Here is an 18302-nt window from a genome sequence, read left to right as displayed (position 1 = left end):
ATCTTTCTTTCTGTCCGTATCTAACTGTGACACCACTTTCAGTGAATTAAGGACGTGTATTCCCAGATCCCTTTCTTCTACAACACTCCTCCATGCCTGAACAGTCACTGTGAAAGTCCTCCCTTGGTAGGTCCAACCAAAGTGCAACACCTCACACTTGTCTCCATTCAATTCCATTTTCCATTTCTCAAACCATTTTCCCAGCTGGTCCAGATCGCACTGCAAGCCATGATAGTCTTCCTCACTGTCCACTGCTGGTCCAGATCGCACTGCAAGCCATGATAGTCTTCCTCACTGTCCACTGCACCACCAATCTCGGAGTCAGCCACAACTTTGCTGATCCAGCTAACCATGTTATCATCCAGATTACTGATATAGATGACAAACAACAGATCCAGCACTGATCCCTGAGGCACACCACTAGTCACAGGCCTCCAGTCAGAGAGGCAACCATCTGCTACCACAGTCTGGCTTCTCCCAAAGACAGTGTCTCATTCAATTTACTATCTCATCTTGAATGCTGAATGACTGAACCTTCTTGACCAACCTTCCATATGAGACTCTGTCAAGTGCCTTGCTGAAGTCCATGTAGACAACATCCACTGCCTTGCCTTCGTCCACTTTCCAGATAACTTCCTCGAGAGACTCTATAAGATTGGTTAGACATGACCTACCGTGCACAACGCCATGCTGTCTATCCTTAATCAGTCCACATCTCTCCAAATACTTATATATCTGGTTCCTGCACATACATTTCAATAACCTTTCCCCTACTGATGTCAAGCTCACCAAAGTACAATTTCTTGGTTTATTTTTAGAGCCTTTCTTGAACAGCGGAACAACATTGGCTGTCCTCCAGTCCTCCAGTACCTCACCTGTCACTAAGGATGATTTATATACCTGTGCTTGGGCCCCGACAATTTCTGCACCTATCTTCCACACGGTCCCAGGGAACAACCTGTCAGGCCCTGGGGATTTATCCACGGTAACTTGCCTTAAGACAGGAAACACCTCCACCTGTGTAATCTGTACAGGGTCCATGAAGTCGATGCTGCTTTGCCCCACTTCTATAGACTGTGTCCAACTCCTGTGCAAATACGGATGCAAAAAAAATATCTCCCCCATCTACTTGGTCTCCTCATATGGATTATCATTCTGATCTTGCAGTGGATTAACTTTCCCCTTGCAATCATTTTGCTCTTAACATGTCTGCAGAATCCCTGAGGAGCCTCCTAAATCTTGTCTGCTGGGGCAACCTCATGCCTCCTTTTATTTTAACTTGAATTTCCTGTATTTCATAAGTACCCCATTTGTTCCTATCTGCCTGTACCTGGTGTGCACCTCCTTTTTATTGACCTGGGAGAAGAAGCACAAAGGGGTGATGGAGTTGCATGGTGGGAGCTAGGGGAAGGGGTTATTTAAATTAAAGTTGCAAAGGGAATGGGAGCCTGAATAACAGAACAGATAGTAGAGGGGTTGTGGAGACAGATGTTGTTCAGTCCTCAGACAAAGTCAGGAATGAAAAACGTTGAGCATGGCGCAGTGAATATGCTGAGCCCTGTATATTTCAATACAGGGAGCAGCGTAGGAAAGGCAGATGTGTTCACGGCATGGAACAACACTGGAATTATGACACTAGGATCTGGCAACTGTGGATTGTGACAGGCTGCTTTATGGCAAAGGTGTGCTTGGTAAATGGGAGGCCTTCAAAGCAAAATTTTGAAAGTACAAGGTGGTTATGTGCTTGTCAGAATAAAAGGTAAAGTTAGAAACTGTATCTCTTGGTTTTCAAGAGATATTGAGAACCTGGTGAAGCACAAAATGGAGTTGCATAACAGGGATAGGCAGGTAGATTCTTATGGAGTATAAGAAATGCAAGAGAACAAGGAAGAAATAAATCAGGATGGCTAAAAGAAAGCATGAGATTGCCCTCACAGAAAAGACGAAGGATAAGCCTCAGGGATTCTAGAGATAGATTGAGAGCAAAAGGATTGCAAGGCACAAAGTTGGTCCTCTGGAAGACTGGAATGGCAATCCACGTGTGGAACCAAAGCAGATGGGGGAGATCTTAAATATTTTTTTCATCTTATTTACTCAGGAGATGGACACAGTGTCAATGAGAGTGTGGAAAAGCAGCATTAAAATCATGGACCCTGTACAGATTAATGAAGAGGAGATGTTTGCTATCCTGAGGCAGATTAGGGTGGATAAATCTCCAGGGCATGACAAGGTGCTCCCTCGGACCCTACAGGAGGCAAGTGCAGAAATCATCAGGGCCCTAGCAGAGATAATTAAATCATCCTTTGTGTCGGGAGAGTTATCAGAGGATTGTAGGATAGCCAGTTATTTCGCTGTTCAACATAGAACATAGAAATCTACAGCATATTCCAGGCCATTCAGCCCAATGTTTTGCCAACCATGAAACTTACTCTAGAAACTGCCTAGAATTTCCCTAGCACACAGACCTCTATTTTTCTAAGCTCCATGTACCTACCTAACAGGCTGTTAAACGACCCTATTGTATCTGCCTCGACCACCACTGCTGGCAGTGCATTCCACACACCCATCACTCTCTGTGTAAAAAACTTACCCCTGCCATCCCTTCGGTACCTATTTCCAAGCAGCTCAAAACTATGCCCCTCATGTTAGCCATTTCAGCCCTGGAAAAAGCCTCTGGCTATCCACACGATCAATGTCCCTCATCATCTTACACACCTGAAAAAGGCTCTAAGCATAAACAAGGAAATTATACATTGCTTTGAGGATTTGTTGTAAGTATACAGAAATAGGAGGGTATAGATAGGATAAATGCAAGCAGTTTTTTCCACTGATGTTGGGTGGGACGACAACCAGAGGTCATGGGTAAGTGACTTCCCCATTTATACAACACAATACAATACAGCACAATACAGGCCCTTCAGCCCACAATGTTGTGCCGAACATTACTTACTTTAGAAATTACCAAGAGTTCCCCATAGCCCTCTATTTTTCTATGTGCCATGTACCTATCCAGGAGCCTCTTAAAAGACCCTATTGTATCCGGCTTCATCACAGTGGCCGGCAGCCCACTCCACGCACTCACCACTCTGCGTAAAAAACTTACCTCTTGAGGTGATATCACGTGTCAGGACGTGACTGGACAGAGTTCCTAACATGAGCAGAAATGAGAGAATGATCGAGAACCATGGCAGTGTAAAACGTGGTTTTGTTGCTGTCAAATAAAAGTTCAATTCTGCCAGAATATGTTTGTTATTAGTAACCCACGGTACGTATAAAGAACACAACACCCCTGACATCTCCTTCGTACCTGCTTCCAAGCACCTTTAAACTGTGCCCTCTCTGCAGATTTCCTCTCGTTTGTGGCTGGAGGCAGAACAAAGGTGATTTTCTCAACAGCTGATGTAAAAGATTTTGTTCCCTTTCTCCGAGTTCCCAGTCCTTGCATTTAGAGAGCTGGAGCTCGGCTCTGTCTGAGAGATCCATCGGTTCCCATTCCCTCATCAGCCGGAAGCTCCCCGGGGTCCGTGCAGGAATCGTGGGGATGAGAGAGAGAGAAGAGAGCAGGACTGTCCCGAGATTGCGGGGCACAGTTTCCGGATGTCACAGTCACAGCAATTGCCCCTCAGTCGGTAGTGAAAACGGTCGCCCAGAGAAACACTTACCGGCAGCGATATCCGAGGCCTTTTGTGTACTGCGCATGCGTGATATTCGGGACCAGCTGCAACCCTGACGCCTGCACATTCGATCGGTGCTTCAGCGACGGCGATAAGTGTTGCGCAGAGCTTTCAAGTTAATCACAGAGCCATTGAAAGTTTCTGCAAGCACCAGTTCAAGTACATACCTCAGTTTTTGTGTGTAGAAAACTCAGCAGCTCGTTTAACACAGAATGCAGCTCCCATAAAACATTACACTTAACATCAGCAAACGTTCCGCATGTTTAATGCCAACGTAGAACGTTCTTACAACTGCAGATATGAAACACAAGAGATTCTGCTGTTACAGGAGATGTGGACACATTCACACAAAATGCTGGAGGAACTCTGCAGTTCAGGCAGCAACTAAGCAGAGGTGTACACAGCCAATGCATGCTGAAGGGGTTCGGCCTAACCGTTGTTTATTTGTTCCTCTCCACATTGGCTGCCTGATCTGTTGATTTCCACCAGTATTTTGCAGAAATTAACCACTTTTTTTTTGATCAACCAGCTTCCAAATGTTTTTGATCTTTCATTTGTAGCCACATCCAGCTGATCTGATTCCTCTTCATCCCCCTCCTTGTAAACTCTCGGTCCCATCTCTTTCTGGAATCCCAAACCCCTGACTCAGGCTGGCAACCCTTGGGGTCTGACTCTGGTCCATCGAAGATTCACTCTCTAGTCTGCTGTCAGACTTCAGCAGTGCATTGCAACAACCCAGCTGTCGATGGCACAGTCGTTTGAAATTAGTGAAAACGGCCCAAAAAGTTAAAAAGAGCAGGAAAGAAGGAGTTTAACCACCTTAGTCCAGAGCCCTGGGGAACGGCAAAACCACAGTGAGCTCATTGTCTTATTCAGTCTGGAGAAAATCATGCAGGAAATTCATGCAGGTGTATAAGATGATGAGAAGCATTGGTCAGGTAGATAGCCAGAGGCTTTTCCCAGTGCTGAAATGGCTAACACGAGGGACATGGTTTTAAGCTGCTTGGAAGTAGGTGCAGATGAGATTTCAGAGCTAAGTTTTTTAAACAAAGAGTAGTGTGTGTGTGGAATGCACTGCCAGTGACGGTGGTCGAGGCGGATACAATAGGGTCTTTTAAGAGACTCTTAGATAGGTACATGGAGATTAGGAAAATAGAGGCCTATGCGGTAGGGTAATTCCAGGCAGTTTCTAGAGTAAGTTACATGGTCGGCATAACGGACCCAAAGGGTCTGTAATGTGCTGTAAATTTCCATGATTCCATAATATTCAAGGGAAATTTCCTATCCCACGGGGTGGTGACTAGTTGTAACCTGTCATCACAGGGAGAGTGAGAGGGGAACGACAGGGATAGATATTGATATACTGATATGGAACATGAAACATGGGCAGGGACCAGATGGGCCGAGTGGCCTCTCTAGTGTACATTGTGAGTGTGGTAGAGAGAGTAAGTACCTGAAACATGGGATTTGATACAGAACTGATTTATCTTTCACAGATCCACAATATTAAACATCAGTCTAGTTTAAGGCTAACATCAGCAGAACAGACTCCTTCAATGCTCAGTGACCAGGGTTCAGTCCTGGGTGTGATGAGCAGCTGCAAGAACTGCAGATTCTGACAGTAACAGTCCCTCATGAACCTGCAGCTGCCTTCAGTCACCATGATGGTTAAACATTTAACACAGAGCTGATCTGAACTTCCTCCCTGATGTGAAGTTGCTGGTGTTGCAGCAGCTGGGATGATTGAGTAAAACTCTTTGTTCACTCCCAACAGAAATGTGGCCTCTATTTATTGTGAATTCACCGGAGCATCACAAGGTGGGTTAACTGAATGAGCCTCTTCACACACATGGAGCAGGTGAATGGCCGCTTCCCGTTGTTAGTGTATCTGTGATGGCATGGTTTTCCCTTCACTTTGAGCAGATTAGGTTCCTCTGATTTGCAGAGTAGGAGGTTATCCATGTACCTGTTGAAGTGTTTCCTTCAATTTTGGAGGGACAATTATCTCCCAATTTGTGTAAAGGAAATTACAGTTCTACTGGATTTGCAAATGCAATATGCAGTTATGGGTGGGCTATTGATGGGAATCCAACTCTTTTGAATTTTGGATTTCCTGTGGTGTAGAAAGATGGGTGAGAATGCACACAAAAAAAAACTGGAAACACCCTTCAGAACAGGCAGCACTGGGAAGGACAACCAGACTTAATGCTTTATCTCAAAGAACCTTTGTTGGAAGTATAAAGGAAGCAGGAAGGTATGGGGAAGACAAGTGTGGCTCTATTTGAGAGACAAGAATACATTGCAATGAGAAAGGCAGTCTGATGTAGGAAAATTAATTTACCTGTCTGGAGGGGCTTATGGAATATCCTATATTAAGGGAGTAGGAAATACTCCCTTTTTTTCTGGGGAGGGGGTTTATGGAATATGCTATATTGAGGGAGTAGGAAATACTCACTTGTTTTTTTTTTCTGAATAATTGGTTTGAGATGGAGATCTGTTTTCTCCCGAGTCAAGGGAAATTGGAATACATATTCCGTAAGAAGGAGTTAAATTACATCTAGTTTTTAAAATTATTATAAACAGGTTTGCTCCATCTAACACACGGACACCCCAAACATGACTTGCTCTGCTCACTCACCAGGAACTCCAGTGACGGCAATGACCGTGTACAATATTTTCTGCACAGTGCCGTACCTAACCCACATTTCAGACATTTTGTCCATCCAGTGATTTGACCCCAGACACCACAGACGATCTCTATGAACAAAATATTAAGTCTGTGATTTGAAATACCACTTAGCCACTCCAAAGTGACAGATTTCAACAGATTTAAAAATAAAGATTTTGAACAAGCCATTACGTCACACGAGTGTAATCCCTGCACTGACAGATTGTGATTAATTTAGTGAATTATTTTAGGTACTATTTGTGTGAGTTGGTTTGTTCCAACAAAGATTTGTGTCTGATTACAGAGGAAAAGATAGTCTTGTATGCAGAGTGAGGGATCTTCACAGGTTTGGAAAACAGGATTCCTTGGTGTGATGTGGAAGTTGATTCCCCTGGTGTACACACAGGGAGATTTCCATGAACCGTGAGGGAGGAGTGTTCTCTAGTGTTTTGGAAGGTGATTTGCTCTGGTGAGGGAAAAGTTGGTTGGTGATTAATGAGGAACATGAATAATCTGATTTGGAAGCAATTAAGTCTCGCAGTGTTTTGGGGATGTGGGTCTTGGTGTGAAGGAAGGGGATTCTCTTGGTGTTAAGTGATGGATTTCTGTGGATGATGGTGAGTGGAGGAAAGCTCTCTGCTGTCTGGCTGGGGGTCATGAGCCTATGAGTACAAATTAACCATGTTTCTTCACCCATTTCTCATCATCAATTGCCCTGATCCACAGACAGATACGTGAGATGCTGATAGAGCAGACACCCTGTAAGTACGTCCTGTCTAAGTGCAGAAGATAAACGGAACAGAGAAAGTAGGAAGATGGAAAAGAGTTGATACAGAAGATACTGGATTATGGTCATGAATGTATTATTCCATTCAATGTATTGATGGGGTAGGGATGGTGGTGGGAAATCTGGGACAGTGGGGTAATCTAAGTAAAAAATGCATAATTATCCATGCAGTCTTTCTTCTGCATTTCCTACATCTTTTTGATAAACAAGTTATTTTTTTTTCCAATTTTAAAGTAAATTCTATTATTAAACCACATATATGTTACCATAAACAATCCTGAGATTTACTTTCTTGCATATCAATAGAATAACAATCATAACCAAATCAATGAAAGACCGCCCAACTAAGGTGTTCACCAGAGTGCAGAAGACAACAAACTGTGTAAATACAAAATGAAGAGATGATCATAATAAATAAAAATGTGCTGAATATTGAAAACATGAGATGAAGAGCTCTTGAAAATGTATCAATTGGTTCAGGAAACATTTCACTGATGGAGGAGGTGAAGTTGAGTAAAGTTATCCCCTTTGGTGCAAGAGCCTGATGGTTGAAGGGTGGTAACTGTTTCTGAACCTGTCCTTGATGTTAGGTGTTCCTGTTGACAGCGGCAGCTTTCCTGCCATAGCACTTCATGTAGATGTGCAGAATAGCTGGGAGGCCTTTATCACTGACTGATTAGGCTGCATCCTTTACTTTTTGTAGGATTTTTTGTTCAGGTACATAGGTGCTTCCATTCTGCAAAGGCCAGTAAGTTGTCAATGATGGAATGCAAGGACAGATGCATTCATGACATTCTTATCTGTTTCAGTAATTGTTTCTGCATCTGTTGATACAAGGCATATGTTCCCATTTTACTTCAGTGTGACATTAGGCTCATTTATCTACGTTGTGAAAGTCAATGTACTAAAGACACAATGCACAAATGTTTCCAGATAACTTTATGACAATGGGAACCAATCTAAACAGATTGCAGATAACATAAAAATGGTGGCCATGTCCATCGGTAGGATAGTCTTGGGTTACAGGATGATATTGATTACTGGGGAAAATCGACAGAAAAACTTGCCCCACTCTTCTTGAACTCTCCCTCCCATCCCCTGCATGATCACGGACTCCTTGGTTAATGGTTTTGGCTGTTAAGAAAAAAAAAAGTTGGCAACCCCGGTCTACATGATAATTTCTCCATAATTTTATCAAGTTCTATCAAGATTCCTCTCAGCCCCGAGCATTCCAATAAAAGCCCATGATTGTTGAAACTCTAAACTCTGTTTATAAACCTTGGGACAGGCAACATCCTGGTAAATCTTACCTGTACATTTTGAAAGTCACCTTAGGAAGATCGGAATTGCACAACTGTATTCCAAATGGAAACCGGAATGTTTCATGGAGCTGCTGTTGACCTTCTCCAACCAATAATGACAGGCGTGTCAATAAAAACAGGCCTTCACCATTTTGTTGACTTGCATACCTTTGTTCACTTTTAACCTATTCTAAAATCAATCTGAACTCTTCCTGCATGGTCATTAAATGTTTAATGGGGTAGTAAGTCTGGAATTTGATTGTAAATAAGGTGGGGCACCAGAAAACTGATTGAATGAGGATGAACCAATCAGGATGGATGGACGACGGAGACCATGCTGTCTCCCTTTTTTGGGGATATGCTCCCATGGTGGAAGGGGTGGGGTAGGTTAAGCATCTGCTACTCGTTGTCCAAGGGTGACCTGCAGACGAGAGAAGGGAAGGAGTACATCAGGAAGAAGCGTGTGTACTACCCTTGTGGGGTTCAAGTTTAGGGGTTCAGGCTCAGGTGTTGTAGGAAGGATCTTTGTTTCGTCAGCCACTCCTGTCACCACTCACAGTCCTGGCAGTGAGGCAGTGGGATACATGTGCTTAAGCACCTGGGAGGGTAGCGGATAACAGTCTATTAATCCCGAGCTTCTAAATAATCTGGAATAAACCAGCAATGGCAGACAAGAAGATCAATGCGCCTTGATGTACCTTGCAAGATTGGTTTATTGTTGACACCTGTACCGAGGGACAGTGACAGTCTTGTCTTGAGTACGGTACACAACAATCAGAACACTACACTGTGCACTGCGGTAGAACAAGGTAAATCAATAACAGAACGCAGAATCGAGTATAACTGCCTCAGATAAAGAGATAAAGTGCAGTGCAGTTAAACAATAACGATATTGTGGCGCACCGGACGACAACTTGTTAAACGGCAATACGGAGTCGAACAGCGGTTCCCGCCACGACTCAAAGTTTCTTCTCATCGAGGTCGTCCAAGTGTGCGCTCCTGTCACAGAATCTTCTCGGAGCCAGCAAAGCACTGGATCACTCAAACCATCTCCAGGCTGTAAATCGCAGCCTTTACCTGACCCAGAAACACATTAAAGATAAAAAAACAGACGTAAAAGAAGTAAAAAAAATATATATATTCGTGTCCTATTAGAGAGATGTCGACCGAGAGAGCGTTTCTCCAGCATTTGTGTCTGTTTTGGAAGAAGATGGTTGGATTCTAATCCAAGATCATTCCTCCCCCGAAGTCCAGTGCGGATGCCACTACATCACTGGCCAGATGGACAATAAGGTGCAAGATGCTAATCCAGTACATTGAGGTCGAGTCCATCTAGTTATAGTAGGGATATTCTTATCGCATAAGAATATTATAAAACGTAATCATTGTCCTTATAACAGACTGTCCATGAGCCTGGCAGTGTCAGCTTTCAGGCTTTAGTATCTTCTGTCCAGTTAGAGGGGAGACAGGATGTCTGGGGTGAGTGATTATACTGGTTGCTCTACAAGGCAGTGGGAAGTGAAGACAGAGTCCACGGAGGGGAGGTTGGTTTCCGTGACATGCTGAGATGTGTTCGTAACCCTCTGCAGTTTCTCACAGTCACAGGAGGAGTATTTTGCTGTACCAAGCCATGATATCAGGATGCTTTCCGCCAAGGTCAAGGTGGATGTGGCTACAGGGGCGTGGGCTGCCACATTTACCTGTCTGGATAGGGGGAGGAAATTGCGATGTGGTCCCACAGATGTCTCCACGGCCTGTGGTGGAGAGGTGGGTGATCTTACGTCTGGCTCTGTGTATGAATTAGGGAGGGAACCTCTCAGTCCACGACGGGAGTCCAGCTCCTTGTGTTCGAGGGAGGAAGTGCTGTGGCCGTTCACTTCGGCTGATCACTGTATCCACCTGTCCCGGTGCAGAACAAACATCCTCCAGCAGTTCTCCCACCTATTGCTTGTCGGGACATCGCAGACTCAGCCCACCCGTAGGTTCCTCTTGACTGGAAAACTCTGGTTTTCTATATAACTCTGGTCAGATTGCACGTGGGGTATTGCATTTAGTTTCGGTCGCTCCATATCAGATGAATGCCGAGGATTTGGAAAAGGCATAGAAGAGGTTGTAAGGAGGACCTTTAGGAGGGGATTTAGAAGGTGGAGTTGCACAAAGTTGGATTGTTCTTTCCGGAGTGGTGGGAGCCAAGGGGAGAACTGAGAGGATCATTATTGTCATAAAAGGAAGTGATGTTACAGCTTTATCAATCTCTGGTTAGGTTGCGTCTGGAGTTTGCAGTCGCCCCATTACAAGAAGGAGGCCAAGGCTTTGGAGAGGGGAAAGAAGAGGTTTATAGGGAGGAGATCTATAAGGAGGATTTGCAAGAACTTGTGTTATTCTTTCCAGAATGGCAGCTACCAAGGGGAGATAGAGAGGCCTATAAGAGTCATAAATGCGGTAGGCAACTGTGATCTTTCTCACAATATCAAAATACCGTATAACAGAGGACACGCAGTTAAGGTGAGAGAGGAAAATGTTCAAAGGAGGTCTGCGGAGAAATGTTTAATATAAAACAAAGCCGAGAGTTGCGGTTTCTGGAATGTATTTCTAGCTTGGTAGTGAAGGCAGTGGTGTGTTTCAGATTCTGTGATAGACAAACAAACACACAGAGAAAGGACAGATATAGACAACACGCAAGCAGGGTGATTAGTATAATTAGGCATCATCGGCTAAATCATATCAACCCAACATCACAGACTGAATTGTCTCTTCCTGTCCTACAATGTCTAACTGGAGAAATAATCACTGATGAGGGAAATTTATTTTCCACTTCATGTTGAATATCAGTTCCTTCATTCTGAGTCTGTGACCGATGGTAATAGAATTCTCATTCAGGGGAAACATCCTCCCAGCCATCGGTCTGAATTATCTGGAAGAATCCATCAATTCTCCTCAAAATTCCAGAAAATACAGGCCTAGCTCATTCACTCTCCCCTCACACAGACAGCTTGCTATCTCTTGAAGCAGTCAAGTCAGTGTGAGGAACTGTGACTAGTCCTGGAAATAATATTCAATGTGCATTCAGGCAGAGGGATTAGTTTAATGAGGCTTAATTACATCAGCCCAACATCACAGACCAAATAGCCTTCTCCTTTCCTGCACTGTTGTATGTTTTAACTGGAGAAAGAATCACTGATTAAGGACATTTGCTTTCCACTCCTTCCTGAATATCCGTTCCTTCATTCTGGGACTGTGACACATGGTATTAAAATTATCATTCAGGGGAAACATTCTCCCTGCAATTGGTCTGAATGATCTGAAATAAGCCAGCAATTCTGCTCACAATTCCGGAGAATACAGACTCAGTCTCCCCGCACGCAGCAAGTGTGTCCTCCCAGAAACGAGACCTGTCAGCGTGAGGAATAGTCTCCACACCCTCTCTTCAATAGGGATAACTTTCCCAAGGAAATGTGACAAAACCTGGAACTAATATTCAACGTACATTCTCACCACACCCTGTAGGACCCCTCCCAGTCAGACATCTCTATACCTCTTCTCCAATCCTCCTGTATCACGGCACAGAATATCATTTGGCTCCCTAATTATTTGTGATACGTGAACGTTAACTATTAGTGATTTGTTGACAAGGACTGTCAGGTCCCTATGAACCGGTCACTCTGTCCCCATGTAAATGTGGATTTTCTAGTTTGTTCCTCTGGGAATGAATGGCCTCGCATTCCCCCATATTCTGTCTGTCTGCCACATCTTCACTCCGTCACTTCTGTCTGCATCCCCAAACTCTCGCTGCGTCCTTCTCAAACCTTGCCTTTCAGCTCTGTACAACAGCCAACATGGATATAATAAAGTTGGTCCTCACATCCAAATCGCCAATGTAGACTATGAACAGCTGGGGTCTCAGCCACAAACCCTGAGTCACCTAAATGTTGAACGTGTTCCATTTACTTCCTCTATCTGACCTTCACCTGCTAACTAATTCTCACACAGGCATAGTGTCCCGAACCCCATGTGCTTATCCGATCCTTTCTTAGGTTCTTCTAATACCACATTCATCAGCTCTCAATTAAACGTCTGTTTGTCCAATCCTGAGTCCACACTGACTCTGCCAGCCCCAGTGAGTATTTGGGGATTTGGTCTGTGTCTCTACCTGTAAGATACTGGTATAGAATACAATGGGAATATTACCCATCTGTGGTTCAGTGTAACCGTTGTATTGGTGACCTGTGTCGGGGTCTTGGGTTCAGTGTGGGACTGAATCTGAATATCTCTGCTGTCTGAAACTGTGGAACTGATGAGCTGTTGGTGTCTCTGTGCTCTGTAACGTACCTTCTGTGTCAGACAAGAGCGGCTGATCTGGTGCCTCGACAGGAGGGAATATCATAGTTGATTGCAGTTTGTTTTTTCCTGTGGGTACGAGAAAGAAACTCGGTCAGTGAGGGAGAGGTAAATGTCATGTGGTTCTGTGAAGCGGCCATTGCAGCCTGTGCCATTGTCAGTCTGTCGGTCTGACTCTCTCTCTCTCTTTCACACATATATAACATTGCATCTGATGCTTGTCTTTCTTTCATTCACTTTCAGCCATCCTGCGTCGATTCACCTCCCAATTTATTAGATTATGAAGACATGCAGTCCTCTTTTACTGTCATTTAGTAATGCATGCATTAAGAAAGGATACAATATTTCCTCCGGTGTGATATCACAAAACACAGGACAAGCCAAGACTGGAAAAAACTGACAAAACTGCAGAATTATAACATATAGTTACAGCAGTGCAACAATACTGTAACTTGATGAAGAAGCCCATGTGCACAGTAAAAGTTCAACGTCTCTCAAATGTACCTCATCTCACGCAGACGGGAGAAGGAAGAAAAACTCTCCCTGCCATGCCCGATCACAATCCGTCTCTGAGTCATCCGAAAGCTTCGAGCCTCCGAATCAGCTCTCCGACACCAAGTACTGAGCGCCATCTCTGTACGAACGATTCGACCTCAATCTCGGTCGCCAACAGCAGGCAAAGCCGGGGATTTTGAGGTCTTCCCTCCGGAAGATTCCCGACCGCGCCGTAACAACAGCAGCGAGCGAGCGCTTCTGAAATTTCTCCAGATGTTCCCCTGTGCTTTCACGTCCGTCTCCATCAAATCAGAATTTGGAGTCCTGTTTTTAATATTTAAGTGGTCTTCTCATTCCTTTGCCGATCGAAGCATTTCTTCGTAATTTTCATTTGATGCTCTTAAACGCCTATTACATCAGTAACATGTCAACATTCTTGAGCTTTGCCAGCACTTTGCATGTGTTGCCTTGAATTTCCAGCATCTGCAGATTATCTCATGTTTTGTACATCAGCATTGTGGTCATCTGATCGCCGCCATCTTGTGTGTGTGTGTGTGTGTGTGTGTGTGTGTGTGTGTGTTTGGCCAGGATGATGTTGAAAGTGCAAAACCGCAGGGACAGAAGTTGGGAGTTGGACGTGTCATTGACCTCTGTTTACAAATGGATAATTAGCGAAGACAAAATTGAAATCTGTAAATGTGGCTGCTTCGGGTCTTTGTCAATAGAACTCCGACATTCTTTTCAATAGAACACACATAAATGTTGCTGTTGAATGCAGCTGGCCAGGCAGCATCTCTAGGAAGAGGTACAGTCGATGTTTCAGGCCGAGACCCTTCGTCATGACTAACTAAATGAAGAGCTAATAAGAGATTTGAAAGTGGGAGGGGGAGGGGGAGATCCAAAATGATAGGAGAAGACAGGAGGGGGAGGGATGGCGCCAAGAGCTGGACAGGTGATTGGCAAAGGGGATATGAGAGGATCATGGGACAGGAGGCCTAGGGAGAAAGAAGTGCGGGAGGGGGAAGCCCAGAGGATGGACAAGGGGTATAGTGAGAGGGACTGAGGGGGAAAAAGTAGAGAGGGAAAAATAATGTGTGTATATAAATAGATAAATAACGGACGGGGTACGAGGGAGAGCTAGGGGATTAGCGGAAGTTTGAGAAGTCAATGTTCATGCCATCAGGTTGGAGGCTACCCAGACGAAATATAAGGTGTTGTTCCTCCAACCTGAGTGTGGCTTCATCTTTACAGTAGAGGAGGCCGGGGATAGACAAATCAGAATGGGAATGGGACGTGGAATTAAAATGTGTGGCCACTGGGAGCTCCTGCTTTCTCTGGCGGACAGAGCGTAGGTGTTCAGCGAAATAATCTCCCAGTCTGCGTCGGGTCTCACCAACATATAGATGGCCGCATCGGGAGCACCGGACGCAGTATATCACCCCAGCCGACTGACAGGTGAAGTGTCGCCTCACCTGGAAGGACTGTCTGGGGTCCTGAATGGTAGTGAGGGAGGAAGTGTAAGAGCATGTGTAGCACTTGTTCTGCTTACAAGGATAAGTACCAGGAGGGAGATCGTGGGGACGGATGGGGGCCGGGGGGGGGGGACGAATGGACAAGGGAGTCGTGTAGGGAGCGATCCCTGCAGAAAGCAGAGAGTGGAGGGCGGGGGGAGCGGGAAAGATGTGCTTAGTGGTGGAATCCCGTCGGAGGTGGCGGAAGTTACGGAGAATTATATGTTGGATCCGGAGGCTGGTGGGGTGGTAGGTGAGGACGAGGGGAACCCTATTCCTAGTTGGGTGGCGGGAAGATGGAGTGAGAGCAGATGTGTGTGAAATGGGGGAGATGCGTTTGAGAGCAGAGTTGATGGTGGAGGAAGGGAACCCCCTTTCTTTAAAAAAGGAGGACATCTCCTTCATCCTGGAATGAAAAGCCTCATCCTGAGAGCAGATGCGGCGGAGACGGAGGAATTGCGAGAAGAGACAGGGTGAGAAGAGGAATAGTCCAGATAGCTGTGAGAGTCAGCAGGGTTGTTTCCACTGCCACATGTCCAGTCCTGGTATTCAGCATTCTCGGAATGGAATCGAAACCAGCCTCTGTGGATTCTGAAATCTGGATCTAAAAATAAACTGCTGTCGGATTCATCGATAGACCTCAGTGGGTCACGCAGATTTCCTTTCCCGAGGTGAGTACCGCTGAGGTAATGCCTAGGAATTTAGAAGTGCTTGTCTTCAGTCGGCTGAATATTGACATCAGAGACAATGAATGGTGTTGAATTACCATGTTTATTCAAGTGACTGTTGTCAGTTCGTCAGCGGCATAACCGTATCTCTGGAGACTGATCCTTTGTATAAATCAGAGCCGGTTTGAATGCATTAGCTCAGAGTTGCTGAAGGAGCTGTGAGTTCAGAAGCAAGACAATTGGCAGATTATTACTGAAATGGGGTATCCAGTCCTTTTACGGATAGGAGAAGTTTACTATCCATTTATTTCAGCCTTTGGAATTCCCGGTAAGCCGCAGAATCGGCTGCCGTTGGTGGGAATTGAAGTTAAATGCCAACGTAGTAATCGTTTCTGTCGCTGGTTTCCACGGTCACATGTTCAGTCCTAGTGTTCGGCATTCTCGGAATGGAATCGAAACCAGCCACTGTGGATTCTGATGTCTGGATCTAAAAATAAAACGCTGTAGAAATCATCGGTGGACCTCAGTGGGGCAGGCGGATTTCTTCCAGCGGTTTGTGTTTCAATGATGTAATGCTCGGGTCTCTGTGCTTTTGGTCTCGAAGCAGCTACACTGCATTTGCCAATATTGTGTTTATACTGCTGTGGAGATGATAACAATTGATTGTCTGCATTGGTATGTCAGCGGTCGTGTGAGGTACGTGTAATGATCAAACCATCGATTAGTGATAACGATTTAGGAAATGTGATGAGTTCTATGCTGCAGCATGGAACTTGAGGATTTTTAGTAAATGTGTGCGGTGTGACAGAAAATAAAACAGTTGATGGACAACACAATGACGTCGCTGCTGATCAATACTGTGAAGTGTATTCTATCATATCCACATCTGACCCCTCTACAGACATTGCACTGCGTCACCGAGTCTGCTACTGGACGTTGAATCCCTCTCCCCGGCTTCCCTGTGATGGATTCAGTCGGAGGCTTCGAGTATATCTGTGAGACTGTATCAGTCTACGCTGTGACTGCTGCCTCGGACAATGTTCTGTTGTAAAATCAGCGAGGTGAGAAATGCTGGAATAGGGAACAAACACGGGGCATGCTGGAGGCACAAAGTAGCATCTATAGAAAGAGAAAGTCGTGTCATAAGGGCTCTCTGTAAACAGTTCAAACAAAATACACGCTAACTGCTTTCCCACATATTCAATTTTGCCTGGATGAGTGGTTCCGGGATTTCCTGTTTCTGTTTCGTCCTTCGGCTATTCTGTCGCTGACAGGGAGTTGCATGGAAGTTGATGATTGTCTAATGCCAGAATCCCGCCATCAGCGTCCAGATTTATTAATTTCATTCATATCAGACGCGGATGACGCCGATAGAAAATGTTTCAACCAGTACTGACTCTGAGGTTACCTTGCTTTATCTTTCCGCTGCCTCTTCACATTTTGGTCATCAGAAAGGAATCTGAATTCAAATCATTTGGCTTTATTTTAATGTATAAACTCAGTCAGCTCTTCGACATTTCTTCACCCTTCTACCGCTAAATGCAGCATTAAAGTCCAAATATTACATGATCCCCGAAAACTGCTGCATTGGGTTCTGCTCAGTTTTTTCTCAATTTGCTATTTCCTGTCTCTCTTCCAGCGAACCTGGTGGCGATTGCGATCCTGTCCCGGGGAAAGTGCGGTCTCTCCAAATGTGTCACTCGCTACCTGGTGGGAATGGCAGCGGCCGATCTCCTGGTCGTTATCTCGCAACCGCTGCTGATGTGGACTGCTTGGATTTATTTTCCACAATCATTCCTGTTCATTACTCCTGTGTGCAGTCTCGCCAGATGGTTGATTTTTGCGAGCGCTGCGAACTCTGTCTGGCTAACGGTCGCTTTCACCGTCGATCGATTTATGGCTATTTGCTGTGAGAAGCTAAAAACAAAATACTGCACCGAGAGAACGGCGGCTGTGGTTATCGGGTCAGTGAGTGTGTTGGCCTGTTTGGGGAGTATCCCCTGGGGCTTTACTTCTGAACCTCTTGTAATAATTGATGGTGTTCCCTGGTATTGTGTTCTTACATCGAGCTACAAATACTCTCCTTCTTGGGCGGTATTTGAGTTGTTTCACCGCATTTTTACCCCTTGTGTCCCATTCTTTCTGATTTTGTTGTTCAATATTCTGACAGCCAGGCGGATTCTTGCGGCCAGTCGAGCCCGCAGGGGACTCCGGGGACAAAAGAGTGGAGAGAATGACAAGGACCGGGAGATGGAGAACCGACGCAAATCCATCGTTTTGCTCTTCAGCATAACCGGTAGTTTCATACTGTTGTGGGGAACACGTTTGGTATTTTATATCTATCAACGGATTTCAATGAGTTTTGTTTATTATTCTGTCATGAATCCTGTTTACATTGTAGAAGAGACATCGGGAATGCTGGAAATTCTCAGTTCCTGCACCAACACGTGTATTTACGCCCTGACTCAGAGCAAATTCCGAGAGGACCTCAAGAATGCGGTGATATACCCACTGAACTGGATTTTGAAACTCATTAAACGATATAAATAAATGCTGTGCAGTGGTACAATTCAGCTGCTTTCATGTCCCTATTCTGTACTCCCACTTGTGAGCAAACGGAAACAGTATGATGAACACAGTTACTGAAGGTTGTCTGCCTGAATAGTTAGATGTTCACTCTTTTCCAAAGTTGCTCCCTATCTGCTCAGTTGTTCCAGCATTTTGTGTGTGTTGCCTTACAGATACAAAACGGCTATTTACAGCCGATCCCGACGGTACCCTAGCCTCAGCATCCCAGAAAAATCCCCTTTGCATCTCACCCTCGCCATGCTGAAATTGAATGTTGAGGCGAACCTGTCAC

General features: G+C 44.9%; 1 long non-coding RNA gene across 1 annotated transcript; it reads left to right on the top strand.

Moving 5' to 3' along the window:
- Window positions 1-15414: 15414 nt before the first annotated feature.
- LOC140207608 (uncharacterized) lies at window positions 15415-17998 on the top strand. Its single transcript, XR_011888600.1, has 3 exons — window positions 15415-16138; window positions 17082-17406; window positions 17613-17998. It is a non-coding gene; the product is annotated as an uncharacterized lncRNA (long non-coding RNA).
- Window positions 17999-18302: the final 304 nt, after the last annotated feature.

This window comes from Mobula birostris, chromosome 13, assembly GCF_030028105.1.
Source record: "Mobula birostris isolate sMobBir1 chromosome 13, sMobBir1.hap1, whole genome shotgun sequence".
In the NCBI taxonomy this organism is placed as follows: Eukaryota; Metazoa; Chordata; class Chondrichthyes; order Myliobatiformes; family Myliobatidae; genus Mobula; species Mobula birostris.
Note: the sequence above shows the minus strand (reverse complement) of the source record. Positions and strands in the feature narration are given on the sequence as shown.